This window comes from Pseudorasbora parva, chromosome 20, assembly GCF_024679245.1.
Source record: "Pseudorasbora parva isolate DD20220531a chromosome 20, ASM2467924v1, whole genome shotgun sequence".
NCBI lineage: Eukaryota > Metazoa > Chordata > Actinopteri > Cypriniformes > Gobionidae > Pseudorasbora > Pseudorasbora parva.
The window spans coordinates 15,120,928-15,145,237 of NC_090191.1; the positions used below are offsets into that span (position 1 = coordinate 15,120,928).

Sequence of the window (24,310 nt, forward strand, 5' to 3'; positions counted from 1 at the left end):
GACGTCGCGTGTTTATCCCACGGAGAATGTTGTAGCGACGTGGCCCACTGGTCTTCATAACTTTCCAAATTGCATTATTAATTTACAAGTATTATCAAATGTATGCCATTTTGATTTATATGGGACATTTACTTAATTTATCAAATATTCTAAATGAATCCATGTTTGCAAATCGTATTGGCAAAAACAATAAAAAATCTAACAAACAAAAAAAACACAATTGTCCCACTATCACGTGCGGTGCCGGGAGTGGCATTTTGCATCTGAGCGGGTCATAGAACTTCAAAATGAGTTCTAAATTCATTATTTATTATTCTTGATTTGTATTCATGTAATTCTTGCTGCGTGACTTTGACGTGGTGATGGGTCAAACACTGGAGCGGCGCGGAGTTGCCATGGAAACGGTGCAGCAACACAACAGACAAGCCGCAAAACTTCCTCTGTCGTTGTTGTTTTCACTATAATTTCAGGTGAGTTGTCTTTAAAGTTACACAAATAATACACACAACTGTTACTGACATTTTCCTGACATTTCTTATGTGTCATTGACACGCTTCTGTTCTGTTGAATATTTACTTTATAGAAATGTAGAGTCTTTGGAAAAAAGTCCGTAAGCACATCAACCGTTTTCCGAACAGTAAGTTAAGTTAACGAGGCTAACGTTAACTCTATAAAGTTAATCTCTTGTTTAGGCTTTGAGTCACATGTGTAAATGATAGTTTTATCAAGTTTTTTTTTTCTTCTGGGAATTGAATGGGTCATTGAAGGTGGCTAATTAATTCAACTAACGTTAACGTTATGTGTTTGTTGTTAATCGACGAAGCCACTTACATTAACTTAATATTAACACGGAGCGCAAAAAAAACGTGTTAACATATAATAAAATGTTCTGTGATTTTCAGAAGGGACAAAATAACCCCTCTACAACAGAGGTGAAGCTCCCAGCAAGTTTCCAACATTTCTGAAGGAAGCTGCTGAAAGAGAAGTAGAAAACACAGGTGAACTGAAAAAGGTGATTGATTAACCTTGTCCATTTTTAACAATATTTTAACCCATTCTTTCTCTTTTCTGCATTTAACCTTTGCTGTAGCTTCTTTCCTTTTAATAAACCTGGCGTCGTATAATTTATATATTTGGCTCTGATAAATTGTTGATGCTTCCATGCTGATGCCCTGCAGCCTGCACTGTAAAGTTAGCAGAGTTGGAGCAGATCTCCTGTCGGACAACATCTCTTAAATGGTGAGGATTTACTCACCTGCAAGCCATCCTATGTGTAAGTTATATGACATTATTCTTTCAGACGAACACAATCAGAGTTATATAAAGAAATGTCCCGGCTCTTCCAAGCTTTATAATGGCAGTGAATATTGCTTGGTTTGCTTGGTGATAAGCGGTAGGCTACGCAAGTCGACTTGCGCTAAAAAGGGTGACCCCCCCCCCATGCTATGTTTTGTTTTGCTCTAATTTCTGTACTTCTGCGTTCGTCAATACGCATGCGTCAAGGGTTATTCTTTTTAGCGCAAGTCGACTCGCGCATTGCTGACCACTGGAAGCTAGTTATTTTAGTCTATAAAGTTTTAAATATGGATATTTTTCTCACACAAACATGCCACTTTGCTTCAGATGACCTTTTTTAAACCCCGGAGCTGTGTGGCGCAATTATATGACGGATAGATGCACTTTTATGGACTTCAAAAATGAAGCATTCACTGCCATTATAAAGCTTGGATTAGCCAGGACATTTTTAAATATAACTCTGATTGTGTTCGCCTGAAGAACCTAGGGATGGCTTGGGGGTGAGTAAATCATGGGATATTTTTCATTTTGGGATGAACTAACCCTGGCATTATCACCATGTGACTAGTAAGTAAAACCTCAAACATACAATAATGTTCAAAAGTTTGGTTTTGGTACAATTCTTTGAAAAAGGTCTCTAATGCTCACCAAGATTGCATTTGCTTGATTAAAAAAAATCAGTAAAATCTAATATTGAAATAATATTTAATTTCTAAATAATTGGGTTCTATTTGAATATATTATAAAATGTAGTTTATTCTTGTGATCAAAGCTTAATTTTCAGCATCATTACTCCAGTCTTCAGTGTCACATGATCCTTCAGAAATCATTCTAATATGAGGATTTTATTCATCAAAGAATCCTGAAAAATGCACCATGGTTTACACAAAAATATGAAACAGCACAACTGTTGTCAACACTGCTAATAATCATAAATGTTTTTGTGAGCAGCAAATCATCATATGAGAATGATTTCTGAAGGATCATGTAACACTGAAGACTGGTGTATTGATGTTGAAAATTCAGCTTTAATGACAGGAATATTAAAATAATAATAATAAGAATAATAATAATTTTACAATGTAAAATAGCTGTTTTCAATTTAAAGGGTTAGTTCTACCAAACCTTTAAATCCTGTCATCAATTCCTCTCCCTCATGTTGTTACAAACCTGTAAGACCTTCATTCATCTTCAGACAGCAATTTAATTAACACTTTCAAGGCCCAGAAAGGATGTAAAGACATCAATAATTACAACGTTAAGGAGACTGGCACAGGCTAGATCAAAATTGTGGAATTAAGTTATTTTTGCACACAAAAAGTATTCTTGTTGCTTCGTAACATTAAGGTTGAACCACTGGAGTCACATGGACTATTTTAACAATGTTTTTACTACCTTTCTGGGCCTTGTGTTGCAGTCTATGGAGGGGTCAGAAAGCTTTTGGATTTCATCAAAAATATTTTCATTTGTGTCTGAAGATGAACAAAGGTCTTACAGGTTTGGAACAACATAAGGTGAGGAATTCATGACAGAATTGACATTTTTGGGTGAATTATCACTTAAATATATATTACAGTTTGTACTGTATTTTTGATCAAATAAATGCAGCCTTGGTGACTGTTGAGTAAAAGAGACTCTTTCAAAAGCATAAAAAACATAGATTAGCAACATTAATAAGGTTCTCCTCTGTTTCAGCTGCCAGAAAATGATGAAGATGTGACAGTGTAGCTTGGGATAAGGAAGAGGATGAAGAGGAGGAAGAACATGTAAGTAAAAAAAAAAAAATTATACCTTTTTAACAAAAAGCAATACACCTACAATAGTATGGCTTTTTTTTCAGCTTCCAGTTTACAAAGATCCAAAGTGAATATATAGAGCCCATCCTCCTATCCTATCCTCAGAAGACCCTGCCCTCCGCTGGTGGGGTAAGAAAGACCCTCTTCCTCTTCTCTCACAGCTCTCCATCTCCCTCGGCCTCATCAACACTGTCTGAAGAACAAAAAAAAAACCTGTTGATGTATATTTTGGCCCAATAATACAGAAAAGATGCTAGGACTCTATGTAGTGTTTTTTTACATATTTCTTTATGAACGTAGGACTATAGCTCAAGGACTATATATCTTTTGTAATTGTCACATTGTTCAGGTTTAGCTACAGGTAGTGAAGCAATAAAGCACATCACCACCAGACATTTGTAGCAGGGGCCTCACAGGACACGCAGGACATTTCTGCAAATAAAAGTAATAATAAAGAAACTGATAGCTCTTTTTTTCCATGTCTTTTTTGTGCTAAATTATTGAGAGTAGTACCAATATGAGTATTGATAAGTATAAGTGAGAAAATACTTAACTACTCCCTAATAAGACAATAAAATATTTTAATAATTGGTTACATTTCTTATGTTGTTTGTTTAATTAATGAATGGACGTGTTACATTTCTGTACTCATAATTTGTTGACACTTTACACTGTTTAAATGTTGACTTAATATTTGTACAAAGTAACACTGAATAAATGCTGATTATTAAATTAATGCAGTGTGGTTTTGAGCCATTTTCTATTACAATTTAATAGGGGTTTGTATCGTTTTTTATTATCTACGAGTACATAATCCCTAAATATATTAACTAAAATCAAAACAAATGTATTAATAAGGTTTTACAGCAGAGAATTCAATGTTTGAGTGTATCAGTTCTATGTGGATTTCAAGGTTATGGACCAAGCACATCTTCATTTCCCGGACTAAAGGTGAGATTATTCAAATAAAGGTGGACGTGGTATTTTGGTCGTTAGGACGTACCTGCCACGTTCCAGTGACATATCATAATCACGTCGCCACGACGAATACAGGAATCACAAAGTTACGTCGCTGGAACGTTACCTGGTATGTCGCTGCGACTAATATGGTCCATTGAGGTTACGTCCTCACAACATGCCAGTTTGGTCGTTGAGACGTGATCATCACGTTATAGCAACGTACCAGTATAACGTCGCCACGACGATTATGGGAATCACAAAGTTACGTCACTGGAACGTTATTAGGTACGTCGCTACGACGAATATGGTCCTTTAAGGTTACGTTCTCACAACGTGCCAGTTTGGTCGTTGGGACGTGCTCGTCACGTTCCAGCAACGTCCCACTATAACGTCGCCACGACGATTATGGGAATCACAAAGTTACGTCATTGGAACGTTATTTGGTACGTCGCTACGACGAATATGGTCCGGTCCGGTTACGTCTTCACAACGTAACTGTGTTAGCTGGGTGCACAAATTCAGAGTTTTTGGCTAGACATTTTCCAGTTTTTTTGCTATGGTCTATAACTGTGTTTTGCTTCCTGACCCAATGATAGCAATTCTTGTTTGGTCAGACTCATTGGAGTCTCTCAGTCCAAAGGTACGGTTACCTGTTCAATATGGTATGATTATAGCTAAGAAAGTTATAGAAGAAACATATCTGGAAGAAAAACACTAGGCCTCTAATTTCCGACTGGCTAACCAGACTAACTTCTACATTACATCTGGAAAGAATTAGATACTCCATTTCCGGGAAAGCTGCAAAATTTGACAAAATGTGGGAACCAGTTTTTACTTTTTTGTCGAATCAGAAGGACTAATTATTTATTTACTCTTTTAAGATCTGTAATAATCACTTTCTGCAATTGATTTATACTTGTAGCACAGGTTTGCTATGTATATTGTCTCCTTTGGGTTTTTTTTTCAAATTGCACAGATTTGTGTTGAATGAAGGGTCTTGTTGTCTGTTAAAGGTGGCTGTGCAAGGGGCTACTAAAAAATTAGCTTAAACAATGTTTAATGAAGCGTTGCAACGAAATTAAGTTTGTTGGGATAACCACATTTTTGTTTTGAAGTCTGATCTTAAAGGGATCCCATGGTGTTGAGACTTGTATGGCTTAATATAACATAAATGATGTCTCTTACTGAATTATGTGGTAGAAAACCCATGAAAGATCTACGTTATTTAAAAAATCGATTTTATATTTGGACCATGGGCGGCGCCATTTTGTTTGCGTTCTAGGTTGATGACGTAGAGTGGTTGAACTCCTCAATCAGCTGGCGTTACCCGTTGCTATTTTTACCACAACGCAACTCGAAAATTGTTTCAGAGTTAAACAAAACCAATGAATTCCTTTGTAATTATACTTAAAACACACTCAAACATACATGTGCACACAAACTCACCTACACAAGTCACAAACAGATCGGCGGGCGCGCACACACACACCTGACTGCTCTGTCTCAATCGCATGCATCATCACCAAAACATCCTGCCTCTCTTCCTCACGTTACTTTATCCCATCGTCCTACCTAGATATTTCCCTCTGCTGGTCACATTAGGCATTATAGTTAATCTACTATCAACAGTCTATCTGGGGAACAGGATGTGTTGAACAGGATATACACAGGGAATAGATTGAGGGTTATGTATGCGCGCGCAGTGCGTGCGTGTGTGTGTGTGTGTGTGTTCGCGCCGATCTGTTGGGTTGTGTGTGTGTTCGCGCCGATCTGTTGGTGTGTGTGTGTGTTGCTGTGTTCGCGCCGATCTGTTGGGGTGTGTGTGAGTCTGTGTGAGAGAGAGAGTTTGTGTGCACATGTATGTTTGAGTGCGTGAAGTCGGACAGCTGTTTGTAAATCGGCTTTACTCGTTATTGCGGTGGAACGTGAGACTGAATGACTGCACTCGAACATGTCCACTATGGTGTCGGACAACACTACAAATGTCCGTCCCTTCAAATAATGCCCTATTTAAGGGTATAGGGTCGATTTCAGATTCAGCCCCTGTCGTGGAGACTGAGCAGCCCAACATCTCGATTGAGACAGAGCCTGTCGTGTGCGCGCCCGCCGATCTGTTTGTGACTTGTGTAGGTGAGTTTGTGTGCACATGTATGTTTGAGTGTGTTTTAAGTATAATTACAAAGGAATTCATTGGTTTTGTTTAACTCTGAAACAATTTTCGAGTTGCGTTGTGGTAAAAATAGCTACGGGTAATGCCAGCTGATTGAGGAGTTCAACCACTCTACGTCATCAACCTAGAACGCAAACAAAATGGCGCCGCCCATGGTCCAAATATAAAATCGATTTTTAAAATAACGTAGATCTTTCATGGGTTTTCTACTACATAATTCAGTAAGAGACATCATTTATGTTATATTAAGCCATACAAGTCTCAACACCATGGGATCCCTTTAAAGTAATAGTACACCCAAAAATTATAATTCTCATTATTAATGTAATTTACTCCCTTTGTACCTTTATGCTGTTTCAAATTCATACAACATTCTTCTTTATTCTCTCCCCCAGTGGGAACTCCTGAAGACTCCATCAAATGCTACCACAAAGTTTTACGTCTGGTAACTTGTGGTTTCACTAAAGCTGAAGCATACAACAAAATGAGTGTTGACAGAAATACCATTGTCATGCAAGCCCCCATTGCTGAGTTGGCAATTGCAAATCCTGAAGAATGCAAAGCTTTGAGAGCGACCTTTAAAAATCTAGAGATCCTCAGATATCTGTCTCGCACGGTGCCTGGATCTGCCTAATGTTGAAATTATTAAAAAGTTGAAAGAGAGCAGTCCCCTTCTTGATATCACAAAGAAGTGAGGTGTATGCTGCCTAAAGGGATAGTTCACCCAAAAATGAAAATCATCATTTACTCACGCTCCAGTGTTTACAACCCGGTATGAATTTCTTTCTTCTGCTGAAAATAGAATATATTTGGAAAGATGTTTGTAACTAATCAGATCTCGTGCCCCAATGACTACCATAGTATTTTTTTCCTACTATGGTAGTCATTGGGGCCCGAGATCTGATTAGTTACAAACATCTTTCCAAATATATTCTATTTTCAGCAGAAGAAAGAAACTCCTACTGATTTGGAACCGCTTGAGGGTGAGTAAATGATTTTAATTTTTGAGTGAACTATGCCTTTAATAGTCTAACAATGTTTGTTAAAAGAAAAAAAAAGTATAATTTTACTTTAGGTTGTAGTTAACATTCACTTTTCACCCCAACACTTTTAAATATTGATTTTTATCAATGATGTAATCTTTAAACTTTATGGTGTTCCATGTGAAGTAATATAAAACTTGATTTAGGTGCACTGAATATTGAAAAAAGCTGTATAAAAGGTTTGTTTTACCTTTTCAAATTGTTCTTTTTTAAATGCTGTTGAATATGTCTAGTAGAAATATATTTAATATACTGTTGTAAATAAGAATAACCTTGGTGCTGTAAACTTTTTTTTAGATGACTTACTTGACAGTACACATTATTACTAACTCATCATTAATTACATATAAAGTAACATGAATTCATGCCTTATTAATGCATCATCATATCATTTATTTTCTTGGAGGAGTACATCTTTAAAAAGTTATCAATTACACAATTTCTATATATATTCAGCTCATCAAAATCAGATAGTATTACGTGTTTTTTGCTGATTTTTAAAGAAGTGGAAGAGCAGAGGTGTTGTGCCTGAATTGGGATGGTGAAGGAACTGAGTGGTAAGAGGAAAGTGGACACATTTTGAAGCATGAAAAAAAGACGAATGTATGACTGAGCATTATTATGATATCAAGACAGTAAACCAGTCCAAAACATAACCAAAAGCGATAACCATAATCTCTGCTAACTGATTTTTATTTGGAAAATGTAATCTACCTAACGAATAAGTTAGTGTAGGACAGCGCGTGAGAATATAAGATAGATAAATAGATTAAAAAATGTTAATTAATACATGAATTAACAACCAGGAACTAACATGTAATTAAGGTGGATATTCATGCAGTAATTAATGTGACTCATGTCATAGTTATTGTTAGTTCTTCATTAGTTCTTGATTAGTACATGTCTTAACTCATCATTAGTTCATACTCAAGTAATTATTAATTTAGGTATTCGTACATGATAATTCATGTACTGTTATTGTAAAGTGTTACCGTAGTATTTATTAATTAAAAAAGGTTTGCTGTTCCAATAAAGCTCAGTGTGCTTCCTTTAATCTCATCCACATTGAACGTCTGTGTAAATACTTCATAAAAAAAACTTTAAATATTAACTGATGGTTGTCACTTCAAGTTAATATTTATAAAGTTAATCTTTTAAAATATAGTATAAAATAAACAAGAATTTTCCCCCAAAGGGTACAAACATTAACCCATAAAGCACAGCCAGACTTTTTGCATTTAATGATGCAAACCTTAATTTAAATAATTTTGTTATTTAAAATTAAATTGTGTGAGAGATTAATCTTTTATTTTAACATAACTTCTTGAACTCAAACCAATACCATGTGCACTAAAATGTCTCAATGTAGATTTTGCTGAGCTTAATAGGCATGTTTACCCTATGTACACTGTTTTGACCAGCAGGGGTCACCAGTGTGTGGCGTTTCAACCCCTTAGAAATGGCCACTAACTTGCTACCTACTGTGCAGTACACAGTGCATACTGCCTTCTATGTTGTAGGAGTAGTGTGTGAAATAGTGTAAAACATGCAACAAATAATGTTACAGTGTACGTTTGACATTACAGCATTTCTGAATTTCTAAAACTTTTCTTTTAATGTTTCTTTCACTTTCTTAAAACCTTAAACACAAATCACCAAACTCAAGCTACACTGTCAAAATCTTACTATATCAAACAATTGCTTCAGAACTATGTTATCTTTACCCAAAACCAAACACTGTTTTCAAATAACACACACATCCAGCTTTCCTGTAGCTCAAACAGTAGAGCATGGTGCTAGCAACGCCAAGGTCATTGGTTCAATTCCCAGGGAAAGCAAGAATTGATAACAATGTAAAATATGTACCTTGAATGCAATGTAAGTCGCTTTGGATAAAAGCGTCTGCCAAATGCATAAATGTAAATGTAATCCAGCTAATGCATAAACACAACACAGCAATCATTACACACTACAAAGATAAATGCTGAACACTGAACTCAGGGCAGAGCAGATACATTTTTTTATCATCAAGTACTTGCATACATAAAATGTAGTCACAAACTAAATATGCAACAGATCGATTGTAAGCAATGTCCTGAAATCATTCTGCATCAGCATCATGCCTCTGGGCATGGTCAGGCCACAGGACCTCATCAACGTCACAGGCAATCCGGTCCCTTGATAAACAACGGGGAAAGAATCCTTCTCCTCTTGGTGAGATTAAAGCCAGCTTCATCCAAGAAGATGCACTCAAGAGGCCTCTCCATGGAATCCAGTTGAAACATTCTCTGCAGAAATTAACGAACACTAATTTTTGAAGTAATGTAAAGACAGCATTCCAGGCTTCATGCCTCTGTATACATGTGCTACATTACATTGAACACAGTAAAGATGTACAGTAACTCAATAGTGCTGTATAATTGTTGGACATAATTACTTGTACATACTGATATACGTAGCAGCTCTTTTACCCTTTCAGAATTTCTCTCAAATGGTACACTGTAGGCTTGTTTGAGACTTATCAGGTTGCGTTTCAGGACACGGTCAATTGTTGAGAGACTCACACTGTTGATTCCGTCAAAACTCACATTGTCTTCCTCAACTCGCTGTTGTATTTCACGCAGACGAATGAGATTATTTTGAAGGACCATACTGACAATCATGGTCTTCTGCTGTTGTGAGAACATACTGTACTGTAAGTTTGAGGGACCACAAATGAAAGTAAACTTACCTGTTCTCTTCTCTGAATGTCCTGACAATGGATGCCACAGAGAACCTGCTTATATTTGGTTGAACACGCAGTACTGCTTCCCTCATACTCATTCCATGAACCAGAACATGGTGTATGATTGTTGCTCTAATTTCATTGGAAATGATGGCTCTTGTTCTTCCTCCTCTTCCATCTCTTCCTCCTCCTCCGTCTGAAGTCAGAGAATAACAGAGACTGTTTCTCAATATGCGTTCTTGTCTGTACTTGTGTTCTCATGGACTTATGAATCGTCATCAGTGGCTGCCCAAGTACTGTTCCAATTCAAAGTTTACATCTAGTCAAGTACAGTTCAAATCCCATATGTCTCCTTGATCCGCCCCTTTTATCAAGGATGCATCAAGAGGTGACTTGAGTGGACTTCAGACAGACTTCTGGGTATCCCAGAATGCATCTCGCTCTTACCAACAAGCGTCATTAGTTGATGAGAAAACCCACGTAATTTAACAATACTACTGTTATTGTGTTACGAAATGTAGTTTTTAGACTTTTTCAGGCAAAAATGTACTTGTTTAAAGCTCAAATCTGTGGTTTATTTATAAAGAGCGCCTATTTGAAATTTTCATCTGCTGTTGTGAGATCCAGTCGACCACCAGGCGCTCAGCGCTCATTAACCCGGCGAGAGCAGCCTTACCTCGGCTAGACCTTCTGTCGTCTGCCACTGGCTCTGATGTCCTGTAGTCAAACATGAGATATAATCCGTCTTGTGTATATCTATAGGGCAATCTTTGGTCTAATGAATCTATAATTTGTTCCCTGGCTATTTGTTTTGGCTGAGGGCAAAGTGAAGTAATTTATTTATTTGATCATTAAAGGGGTAATGAATTGAGAAATCAACTTTGCCTTGAGTTTTTGATATATAAAAGGTCATGATAATATAAGATTATCCTATAAATTTCAGAGCTGAAACTTCCTTTTTAGTCAAAGAAAAGCTTTTATAGACACAAGGCCCAGAAAATGATCGTCAGCTTAATTTGTACGTCATAGCACTATGAAACACACCTCTACAGAACGTGTAATTCAGTATAGTGATGGGAAGTTCGGTTCTTTTCCGCGAACCGGTTCTTTCGGACAGTTCATTTCAATAATCCGGTTAAAAAAAACGCATCACCTGTTCTTTGACGTCATTTCTATCATCCCGGCGGATGAAAATACATTCAAACACATTCATATAAAGAATTTTTAATCAAAACTTCATCATCATCATCTTGGATACATTTTTTTTATTTATGTTTTGCAAAAGCACTCAATAAAGCCACTGTCTTGCAAACACTGATGTTTTACACGGATTAAATAAACTTACATTGACATAACATAAACTTAAACAAATTCTCAGTTCACCCGTGCTCATATTATCAGCATCAGTTGTCCGAGAGAAACAGCATCAGCTGTCCCACTTGGAGAGAAACAGTTCGGTTCATGACGATGATATCACGCATGTTCAGTATCTCAGCTCACCGGTTCTCAGAATCGAACATGTCCGAAAGATCGAACGTGTCCGATAGAAACGGTTCTCGATTCTGTACTGGTGATCTGAGAACCGCTGCAACCCGTTCCTGACTCGAGAACCACTGTAGCAGTGTGTGTGTGCTGAGCTGCGACTGCTGCAAGCTGAATATGTAGTCTATATCAAACCTACTGTTTTGATTACATTTTAAAATGTGTATCGACTTAGAAATTAAATAAGAAAAAAGCTTTTTTTTAAAATACCATGCATTATTGATAAAACAACCGTTTTACAATCCATTGTTTCCAAAGCTTTATGATGTTTCCATGTTCGTTCCTCTGAACAAATAACACGTATGCCCAGCTCATCGGCTCTCAGTATCGAACGTTTCCGACAGAAACAGTTTTCAATTCTATCTGTACTGCTGATCCGAGAACCGCAGCTGCACGTTCGGTTACACACGCATGCTCAGTATCAGCTGCTCATGAGCTCTCATCAGTTCTCTTAAACATGTCTCACTTCAGCTAACGGTTGGAGTTACAACATCTTCAAGATATTAGTTTATTTCTAGTGGGAGAGACTGTCACTCATGTCAGAAAGTTAGTAACTATAGTAACTTGTGGGATCAGCGCTGATTTGAGACACGAACCGTTTAGAACGATTCAGTCCGATTTGGTGAACTGGTTCGACCGGTTCACTATAAAGATCCGGTTAAAAAGAACGATTCATCCGCGAACCGGACATCACTAATTCAGTAACCCCGTCCACCGACTTATGGAGCTGTTCGGTCGATCACTAGCCAGCAGCAATAAACATGTGGAAGAAAATAGCAAGATATTGTGGAAGAACAGTCGCTGCATAAGCTTCCTTCGGATCATAATATTAGGAATGTGTGATACTTCATTTATTTTTTATGAAGTTCCAGCTCACGTGGGGAAGAACTTTTGTGTGTTCACTTCATTTCACTGCGGAATCATTTGTAAACAACTCTCAAGTCTCATTTGACAGAAAGAGACTGGGTTGTGTATGTCGTCATATTTAATTTTATTACAGTTAAGATAATCATGTTTAATTTAAAAACATTTTTAAATGAAAATAGCCAGGGTGTTGTTTTATATTTCATTTTGTTATAAGTATATGCAGTAAAGATAATCAGTGTACACATTGCCTGAACTACATTTGTGTGGGTATTCTTATGTTTTACGATGTTCTTAAACGAAAACGGAAAGAGGCAGAGTGGAGTTTTATAACATATTTCGTTTTGTTGTAGCCTAAAATATACATACAGAGATAACCTGAGTAGCCAGAGCGAGCTGAGTGACGCTATCAGGAACACTGCTGTTCCGTTTGCAGAATTATTGGACTTCCTCTGGAGTTTGTTCTCCTGAGTCGAACTTAGCAAGTCTGAACTAACAAGGATGCATGCCTGAAGTTCACATACTTGGTTTTGAGAAACGGACAGAGTCTATGAAAATGAGGCTGCCATCTGCTGGTACATAAGGGTACCGCAGCTGACAGATGTTATATAGCCCCACCTCGATGGAACGGCCTCTAGACGCTCAACCCTGGTGGGAGGTGGAGCGGAGGGGGACCCGGGGACAGGAAGGTGGGCCAGGACCATGGAGCAGAAACAAACGTAGGAGCAGAAGAGCAGCAAGCTGGATGTAGGGAGTTCCTAAAACCAGTAACGGTTAAGGCGAAGCACGCTGGACAGAGGGTCTCCAAGGCGAAGCCAATGAACACCAGAGCCAGGCAGATGGAACCAGAAACTCCCAAGGCCAATCAGCAGCGAACCAAGGCCAGGCAAACTTCACAAAACTAATATGGCAGACAGACTTGACACCCATATTAGTGTTTGGAATGGCAGAGTTTACCAACATAGACACCAGGCAGTATTCAAAGGGAAATACAAGATCTAAACTGACCTTAGGAGAAGGCTTGGTGTCAGGTTTGTAAAAACAGGCACAAAGTGCCCAGACTCATTGACAGAAACAGAATCACAAACAAATCCATATGCTTAAACAGGCTCAGGAACAGCCTCAGGGGCTTAGGAAAGCCAGCTTTTTTGACCGTACTCAGAAATAGATCTGCAACGTCCTCAATTGACGTCCTCAATTGCTTCATCAACGACACCCAGGAACACAGACGGTGTCCATGACGGTTGAAGACTGAATGGTTTTATCCTTAACAGGAGGCCTTGAATTGACAATCCTGATCAGCAACAACTCAGACATATCTGTGCTGACAACTGATGGTTCCGACGTGACTGTGCTGGCAGCCAGCGGCTCTGACTGGGCTGCGCTGGCGGTTGGTGGCTCTGACTGAACTGTATTGGTGATTGGTGACTCTGACTTAACTGTACTGGCAAGCGATATAAGCAGTGGCCCACATAGCAACATGTGCCCTGCGTCCCAATTCGAATACTATACATACTAAATATACCCAGATAGCATGGTGACATTGATTCAATGTTGAAATTCCATCAGAATCATCATTTTGGTTGAGGTTGAAGTTTCAATGCTAAGTAATATTGGATCAATGTTGAAAATTCAATGCTAAAACCATACTGGACCAATGTTGAAAATTCACTGCTAAATAATATTGGATCAATGTTGATAATTCCATGCTTTTCAGTGTTGAAAAGACAAACATTGAATCAATGCTGATGTTTGGTCAGCTTAATTCTCCACCGGTGAGGCTTACGGTCAATCTATCTGTCACATTATTCAACATGTTAAGGCAAGTCCAAATCAATTGGCTACATTTGTGTGAATGCGAGCACATTTATTATCCTCAAAGGATACGATGAGTACACCAACGAGTATGTGGATTAACAAAGAATACATAAATGTAAATTTTGTAATTGTAAGCCTTTCTTTACATTTTTCTGGAAGAGTTAAAATTGTACGTATGTTTGATGTCTGACTCTTCCAATAAGAAAGCTGTAAAAACTATGAATCTTTTTAAAAGGTATATTATTTTCCTGCTTACTGGCATGTTGTCATTCTGTGTTTCATGTTATTATAATAAAAAATGCAAAAAACAAATAAAAACAAAGAACTTCTACCATAAATTTAATCTATCAGTTTTAAATAAATAAAAATGTAGCCTATTATTATTATTTAAATCATGTAGAATGTACATGCTAGTAGAATGTGTCCCTATCGAATGCGCCACAATCCATCCAGCAGGTGGCGGTAATGCACCTTCAAGACATCCACCAATCAGATCAAAGCAAGCGCAGCTGAACAGACTTCAATCGCGAAAAAGAGACACAGGACGACCATGTTTTTTAGAGGTAAGTAGGCCTACAAAAATATATTTATACAATTCATCTCAATTTTAATTTAGTATTTTTATTCATCTTTATGTTTTACAACTTGTGTGTTTCTGAGAGTTTTAGTGAACTGCAATGTTAATAATAGTCACACAGGGTTGCCAACTTTTAAGTTTAGGTTGGAGTGAGATTTTTTGAGGGCCGGGGGGGGGGGGGGGGGGGGGTAATGCTTTTGATCTTGATTCAGTATCAGTTAATATCTAGTATATATACTGTACATAATAATATGTTTGTTTTGGCACTAGTTTAAACATGGGTCAAATTATATGTGCCATTCCTTAATATTCACTCTTGTGACTGCTTATATAAGTATCATTATTCATTAAAAAGATTAGGATGCAAGTTATTTAAGTTTTGAAATTTCACATTTAAAGAAATCTAGTGTTTGATCATCATATCTAAATATTTATTAGAATGCAAAGACTGCAATATATTTTTGAGCAACTAGATTAGATACATGTATATTTATTAAAGAGCCATAAGGCACCTAATGGCATTACAAATAAACATTAATATTTTTTAGCCACAAAATGACTAATTTGCCTCTTTGAATTGGAATTCTCTATTTTAATATTAATTACTACACTAATTGTAATATAAATTTTAGAAGAAATACAAATATTAGAAGAAAAATGTTTTAAGGGGTCATTTATTGACAATAATTGTTGCACAAATAGTATTTAGTACCAAAAGATCTCCTCAAAATATTCAATAAATATAATTTAATGAGTATGAGTGTGACCTATTAGTAAAGAATACCTGAGGGCTAAATACAAGAATAGCATTAATGTTAACAATGTTGAATCTCTATCACTCTCCATAATAAAAACGATCCTGTAAATATGGCTGACTTAATAATCAATAAACACTAACACTAAGCTGTACTGTTTACCAAAACTTGCAGCAAACATCTATATGGTGAAACTGTTGTGTATCCGCTTAAGCCATTTAAATTCATTGGCGCAGCGCTAGAAGTATTGAGCGCTCATGGGCCACGTGACCAGCGCGCGCCGCAGGGAGACTAGAGCATGCAACTCCGCTTTTCAACGCCTCTGGCTTTAACATTGTGCCACATTAGCGCCAAAACGCTATTTATTGTTTGAATTTCATTAAAAAACATTTTAAAAAATTAAAGCTTATAGCTTTGTTTAATATCAAAAGCAGGTTTGGCAATTTGGCGTGAGATTGAGTTGGGCGGAGTGAGAGCGTGAGACAGAGCCTGAAAGCGTGAGAATCACGCCAGATGCGTGAGAGTTGGCAACCCTGGTCACATGAGCACCCTCGTAAGTTACACAACCAACGGCCAGAAATTTAATACATTGAGTTTCAGTTTGTTTTTCACCAAACCATATCATATTTGTATTCATTTTTTTTTCTTAAGATTGGCATATACACTGTGAATTGCGTCCGAATTCTGACTCGTGCAAATTTTTTTTTTTTGGTCGTGCGTCGTTTGTTGTGAGGTGTTCATCTATTTTATGAGATGATTTTTGTATTAAGATGATTCATCTGTGCGTGCAACGAGTAAAATGAATGTGCGGCGCGGATCCACAAACGTATCTTACTCGGTGCACGCACAGATGAATCATTTTGAATCATCCCATATTCGTCCAGTGTATAAACGAGAGGCGATCGGAAGGTTAGATGAATTTCTGGCTTGTCAGTAATTGTGTTCACCACTCGTGAGAGTATCTCACAGCTGAAGCAGAACTAGAACTGATTGACCTGTCAGCGGTGAGGGGAAATACAATCAGCTCGTAGATCTGCTTCAGCTGTACGATATCATCACGAGAGCAGATCACAATTACATCCTTACAGTTTAATCTTAAATGCAGCAAGAAAAAAGAAAAGAGTGAGATCTTTAAGTTCTGTAGGCAGCTATGTCAAACTACAGAAATTTAGTAAACAGTTGTGCCTTCAATTCGTGTTGTAAAATGGAAAAAAAATCTCTTCCAAACCACCATGTAGCCTATACAGCTCCTCCTTTATTTTCTTAATTTAACTATTTGGTCATTCATTTACTTGTTTCATTTTCACACTTTATTTATTTACTATTAAATACAATAATATTATTAGATAAAACACCGGATATAGTCACTTTGCTTTTTCATTCATTGTTTGTCTGCAGGTCCTCTAAAGTCTATTTTAAAATGCATTAAATAGTCCTGAATTTAATGTTACCGTTTTAACTGGGATATCAAGATTTTGATAAAATTTCATGTTTCACTTCATTTTGTAGTAGGCTATATTTGTAATGTATAATTAATCACATTTCCAAATATTTACTAACTTCTTGTTGTTTTAGATGCCGTGAATGCTGATAATAAGAGGCATCAGAGTTTATCTTTGCTGGGACGGTGCAAAACTGGCTCCATTACAACCTGAAAGGCTTCGGGACATTGCTCATGGTGGAAACCCCTGAGTTTGGAGTATTTTATTCTTTCTTCTACCTTCTTTCTTTCAGTAGTACTGTGTCATTTCTGTATTTATTGGCAAGTTTACATTTGTATTTACTTCCATTTTGCAGATGCACGTTGTCATGTTTTTCCAGGCTCTTCTCATTTGTGTTATAAATTCAGATGTAATTGTTTTAAGTCAATGTGAGATTTCCTGTTGTAACTGTGGGGGCATAAATAAAGACATTTGCATGTAAACTGAAGGATGGTGTTTACTTTGAGTGACTTTTTGATGCAAAATCATATCGACTGCAGCCACACATGGTCTCTGATTAAAATGAATAAAATAAAGAGACAAATTAACTGGCATAGAATCCTGCTGTACATAAAGCAAGATTGATCTATTTTTCATTGTTGAAATAACATTATTTCACGGTGCAAACCTGATGAAAAATCAATGTTATATTTCAATATTGATTCAATGATATTTTGATTGATGCATTAACATTGATTCAACATTGATTCACTTAAATAAGTGGTTTAATTTTAGTTGTTAAACTATTAATTTTAAGCCCATCTTGATCTGTTTTTCATCGTTGAAATAACATTATTTCAGGGTGCAAACCTGATGAAAAATCAACATTCTCAACATTGAGATCTCAACATTGATTCAATGATATTTTAGTTGATGCATTAACATTGATTCAACGCTGATTCACTGTTTGTCTGCTATCTGGGTAGTACTCAAAAATAGAATTAGTATGTCCCAAATCGTGGTATGTTGAAAAGAGTATTCCACAGATGCCTGGATGGTTTACTATTTCCGTTCCGAATTTGAAGCACAGATCGATGCTCACTCTTAACGGCTGATATTACCACAACCCATTGCAAGTTGGACGAGGATTCGATTAGAACTACAAACGCGGATAAAAAGCGTTAAAAACTACAAACATGATGGATGTGCAAGTCCGACGATTAAGTAGAGAGGTTAGATAAAGGAGTTTGAGCGACCAACTATCAGTATTTAACCTGAAAAAAAGATATTAATTCAGTGTTGTCCACATTATATTTCACCTGCAGCAGCATTGTGAACTTTTGTAATGACACGTGTGGTTTTAAATGCATCATTATATTTCAACTGCAAAGACATGAGAAGTGTTAACTGCCAGATATGGGCAACAAGCAGCCCATAACACTGCCACATGTCAGCCAAGAGCAAAAAAATAAACCAGAACTGGACTTTAACTGAGCCACAAAATCTGTGTATAATAAATATAGAGTCATTTCAGCATTAATAAGCCTGTTAACAAGCAGAATAACTGACTTATTCCTGTGTCAACCACCCCTACAAACTAACATCCCAATCACAACTCCCAATTGTGTTAAACACAGCTTCACTGTGAATATTGAAATATAACACTTCACAAACTTAACCACTGTATCAAATAAAACACATTTATAGGCCTACATATTATTAACCAGTTTTCCAGATTTTTCCTGCATCTGTTGGTGTGTGTGAGCCAGTATGCCAGATCGTCTGCAAAATCAAGATCTTCTAGCTGTTCAAAATAAACTCATCAAAAACCAAAGTATTGCGTATCAATAGCAAGAACAACACACCCATAACCATGTACGAAAATTTCTTAGAGGATGTAAACTGCTTCACATACCATGGCAGCATAATTTCAAAGGAAGGTGGCACGGAGGACGATGTTCAAGCCAGGGTCCAAAAGCTAGGACAACATTCAACATGTTGTAACAAGTACAATTCGGTGCTGCTCCTTTAATGCTGAAGGCACCTCTTTTTTTGACTCGTTCTCTGAGGGGGCAGTCCTTCAGATGGAGTGCGAGCTGTTAGCTGCATGTATGTTTTCTGATGCTCTTTGTCGTTTATTTTCTTCTATTAAGTAACGCTGTCGTTTGTGCAAATTAACGTTACCCCATGTGTGCATGGGAACGGAGCTAATAATAAACTCCATGTGAAACGCCAGATGGCCGGCCTACGTGAGTTTGCTTGCTCTTAACTGCCTCCATTGCTCCAGCTATCCGGTCTCTCTCTCTCTCCCGAAGCGTTACAATGTTAAACAACATTTGGAAAGTAAAAAACTTGTCACTCAGGACCAAACTGCAAATCTTCAACTCAAACGTAAAGACCACTCTACTATATGGCTCAGAAACCTGGAAAATCACCACCACCATACTCAACAAACTGCAGACTTTCAACAACCGGTGCCAACCTGTGTGAACTCACCAAACAAGACCCAATAGAAATTCAAATACGGAGGAGGAAATGGAAGTGGATAGGGAACACACTGAGGAGAAAGAACTCAATCGCTAAACAGGCGCTGACATGGAACCCACAGGGCAGGAGGAAAAGAGGCAGACCGAGAACCACCTGGAGAAGAACCACAGAACAAGAATTGAAGGGAGAAGGGCTGATGTGGCAACACCTGGAGGGCCCAAGACCGGAAAGGATGGAAGAGCTTAGTCGATGGCCTATTTTCCCATGGGAATTTAAAGACTTAAATAAATCAAAAAATATTATTAACCCATCGACAGCCAGTGAAGACATCAGTTTGGTTTTCATAATTGTTGTAGTTATATATTCAGTTTGTTCTGTGTCTGTCTGATCATAAACTTTAGTAAACATAACTTGTTTGTTTAGAAAGGTTTCCAAATAATAAACCAGTATGCTACTTTTAATAGCTGTGCACTATTTCTATTTTTTTTTCAATGAAAGTAGGTTTCATCTTTTATCTTTATCTTCTTTTAAAAGACGGGATTTGGATGAGTCTCTTGTAAACTTGGTGTTGAAGGATTTGCAGCCCTTCACCGTCATGGAGGATGAGGGTTTCATGGCCGCTTAAAACGATGGTCACCGAAAGGTACAACGACACCCAGAAGAAGACAATGCAGGACTTATTGAAATAGCCTATGCATTGTGCACAGAGTGGTCGGTGTCCCTCATAGCGTGTCTCTTTTGTATAGAATGCGAAATCATTGGCTCTAGGATGGGTCGGGTGTGTCATGTGCCGTGAAGTAGGCTACGTAATCTAGCGCATCTGTCTTGGCAGCTAGCCAGTTACTACAGGCGGCAAATTGAAGCAGTGAAGAAGATTGTACGTTGTCAAAATTGTTTGTTGTTAGTGTTAGCATGGGTGGCGAGACAGAGGACAGAGATGACAGTGTGTCAACAAAGACTGACAAGCCAGTAAAAAAGAAAATGAAACAATGAAATGTGTAGTGAACAGCACATTCCAGGGCCCAGACTGATCTCATGAAATGGCGTATATGTATGACACACCAATTAATATGCCATTTTGGCGTGTTATCAAGACGCATAATCGCTTTTTAGTGTGTTTATCAACGCTGTTTGGCCTCCATTGACTTACATTACCTTGCGATTGCATGTTAATTTACGCAAAGTTCTCCTGAGAAAAAAAACTAGTGTTCGTTTTTTTTCCAAACCTCAAATCAAGGAGGGCAAAGCATGTGAGTTTTAATCTTTTACAACCCACAAGTGTAAAGATTACCTCCGAAAAGAGAAAAACAAAGATATACATATATATACAAACTGCAATTCTTAGGCACATTTGACCGATATACAGCACCACTGCGTTGTTTTAGCTAATCATTAAGCGCTAGCTAGATAAGTTACGCTACTCATTCGATCATAATATGATAGATAATAACTTTCTTAAAATAACCCAATATATCCTGTGAATTTGCATCTGTGTTAAAGTGGTTCATGTAATTTACATTAATTTACCATCAACTTGTTTTAAAGTTTTTAGAAATGAATATTAAACGAATACATGATATACAAACGGGCCATGAGAAAGTTGTTGGTGAATTGGTAATGCCCCCCTTTACACTTTTTAACATCTTCATCAACTTGACTGCTAAAGATGGGTGGATGTGTAGCAGGGTGAGTAAGTTCCCTCCCCTGTATTTAGAAAGACGGCCTATCAGCATTCGAGGCCTGCCTATTTAAAACCCTGTGTCCTTCCTGAGGGTGCGTCATTGCAAGCTCCGCCTCCATGGAGAGGGCGCGCCACCATTCCGCGAGGGAATGTTTGGTCTGCAGCCCTGCGGTGATAGTGTGCAGGCTATTGTTATGTGTAGGTAAGCTAAATCGTATTGTTTGCCCGTGTTAATATGGTGTTTGTGCTTTCAGTCCCAGTGGTTTTAATGTAAATGCGTGTGAGCCGTGGCAACTCTTGCTGTGAGTAATTGTACAGCTATGCGTTTCTGTGACCATTACTCGGTACGTATGGTTATCCTTTTTGACTAACATTTTAATTAAGTGATCTAACCAATTGTTGTTTTAGCAGGAGAATCAGTTCCTTCACGGACGTTCGGCATAAATAATGCTGGGGTGACTGTCTCCTGCATGAAATGAGTTTGGGCTCGCGCTGCTATGTTGCTACTACAAGTCTGACTATTGTATTGCCACTTGGTTTTCCTACAAGTCTGCTGTTACCACAGTTTCATCATTGTGCTGTTTAGTTTTATCTTCCCAATAGTAACTGTTTCTGAGATTATTGCCTCTGAGTTCTGAGCAGCCTTGCTGGTCGATCTGTTTCCGCCGACTGCCACTTGTGTGATTCTAGTGGCTGAAAAGTGCAGCTACTTCAGACTCATAAGTTTACACAAGTGTTGCGCTCTTTCAATTTTTATAGGTGGAACAAGTAAATAGCTTCCTCTCCAAGGTGGCTTTGACTACCAAGTACATGACAAAAGCTGGTAAGTACAATTGTGTTGAACATGAAAAAATGAACAGTGGAACCCTCCATCTGTACACCTAATATCTGCTGTTTCAGTAGCTTACACAGCCAAAAAAAACATCCCACAATCAGTTCACTATTCTCCATGGTTTTATTAGTCACTGTCCTACAGACCATCACCCACAGGTAGCCTACCAGGGATCAACTGTACACAAATTTGGCCAAATAATAGCTGTACCTCATGTCCAAGAAATACCATTGTAATTAGTATTAGTTGTTGTGTAAATATGTGTTTGAATTGCTTTACAGCCAGGATGGACATAATCACTATACATGTGATTGGGTGGAACCAGAGGAAAACAGGAACCTTGCACATCACACTCATTCAACGATATCACAACGTCTACACAAAACTCCCAAATGAAATAACGTTCTAGTCAGAATATGCTACATTATGTTCATGTAGTGTCTTTTTGGTTATTTATTGTTAATTTTTTTTTGGATTGCTATTCTTTTTGTAGGTGGTACAGAAAAAAAAACTGATTGAGGAACAAAACCTCAATGAACTGATGGCACAGCTGAACTGCACACCAGAAACACAAGACCAGTGGGTGACAGATGTGAAAGAGTGGGCACTAAGAGGTATGACAACAATGCTGATAACCAGTTAATTCTTGCTTTTCCATCCAACCTTTTAATGCGCATTGAAACTACTCAAATAACAAATCCCGGATGGAAACCTGTGAAATGCGCATAAATAATTGATTCGCTAGAGGGGGGTGAATTAACTCTTGATGTGCATAAGGTGTGATGGGAATTAAGTTGATGTAAACAGTTTATTTGGATACATTCACATTTGTTGTATTGTGACACCTCATGTTTTAATGGCACAGCTGGGTAGACGTCTTTAAGAAAATGTAATTCTTAATGCATATAACACATGGATGGAAAAGCAAGCAGACATTTTCTTAAGCAGAATTTCTTGAATGTACATACAATATGCAAATTAGTTAGATGCTAACACAACTGTAAGTGATGGAAGCAGATGATTAAAGGGCCTTTTCAAGGGCATTTTAAGGGTAACAAGAAAAACATAATTTTCCATCTTTGGCAAAGGTAAAGGAAGCCTGGAAAAACGGCAGAGCAAAATCGAGGGACTGTTTCTCCATTTGCAGCAGAGGAGGAAAGATCTACATTCTCGTAACGGTCTGTAAACGGTCTCCAAAATGACCCACACCATTTGAGGACTCTCCTGTCTCCACCAGGTCGTGTCAGTAAAGATTTTCATATCAATAAGGTTGATGTAATCATTATAGATATATTTTCTTGCATACCCATGTTTAAGGCAATAGTACCCAAAAAATTAGAGAAAGACGGCGGATATCCTCAATTAAAGACAACCTGACAGAAGCCATCTCACTGGACAACAGTTCATCTGACCAGAAAATTGACCCTGTGGAGGCAACCAGTGGAAGAGGAGGCTACATCTGGCCCTGGGAGGAAGAACAAAATGGTCAGACCAGACAATTTTTTCCCCCGTAAAACGCAGTTGAACTCTTAAAGATTACTTTTACATTGACAGCGGTTTGAAGTTGTTTTATGATTACAAGAGAAGGGATCCGTTTGTAATCAGCGTAAACTGTTACTTGTTTCCTTTTTATGTTTTGTCTACAGCTGGGATTGGATTAGATGTCAAAAGAACGGTGTTTGACCAGGTGATGCTTGTGAGTAGACTCGAGATGACCCAGCATTGTTGTAACTTGCAGAGAAAAGTTGAGGAGTTGCAAACTGTCATTGACACCGGAGGCCTTAAGTAAGTAGTCAAATAACATTTCCCCCTCACACTGAATTCATGAATGATGGTAAACTACATACCAGTGCTTTGTCATTTAATTTTTATTCAAATAAAATGTATTCTGTGATCTCTTTTAAGGCTGTTTACAGACGCTGTGCAAGGAGGGAAGCGGAGGCCAAAGATGTGCCCTGCTACATCACACTACATATCACCTGCAAGAAGTCAAGAGACCGTACACCTTGGTCTTCAGGGATCAACTTGACAATGAATATTTCCATAACACAGAAGATGACCATACAAAGGAAGACAGCAGTGAGGAGGAGGAAGACATGGAGGATGAATTTACAGAAGAAGAGGAAGAAACTGCAGAAGACTGACTTGCAATCTATAGATACTTTCAATTGAATAGAGCTAGCATTCTTTGTCTCCCAGTTGTGCCTGCAGGCCACCTGTTAACAGCTTGTACTGAGCTCCAGTCACTGGTTCAACAGCACACACTCAAACAACACACACACACACACACACACCCTCTCACACACTCATACACCGCACTCACTAACTAACTCACTCACTCAA

The 24,310-nt window shown here is 37.8% G+C and overlaps 1 long non-coding RNA gene across 2 annotated transcripts; it reads left to right on the forward strand.

Moving 5' to 3' along the window:
* The first annotated feature begins 241 nt into the window (after positions 1–241).
* LOC137049495 (uncharacterized) lies at positions 242–3,271 on the forward strand. 2 transcript variants are annotated; one of them, XR_010899621.1, is made up of 4 exons: positions 242–470; positions 903–1,012; positions 2,992–3,062; positions 3,137–3,271. It is a non-coding gene; the product is annotated as an uncharacterized lncRNA (long non-coding RNA). The 2 variants fall into 2 exon arrangements; XR_010899620.1 differs by lacking the exons at positions 2,992–3,062; positions 3,137–3,271 and adding an exon at positions 2,714–2,967.
* The last annotated feature ends 21,039 nt before the right edge of the window (positions 3,272–24,310 follow it).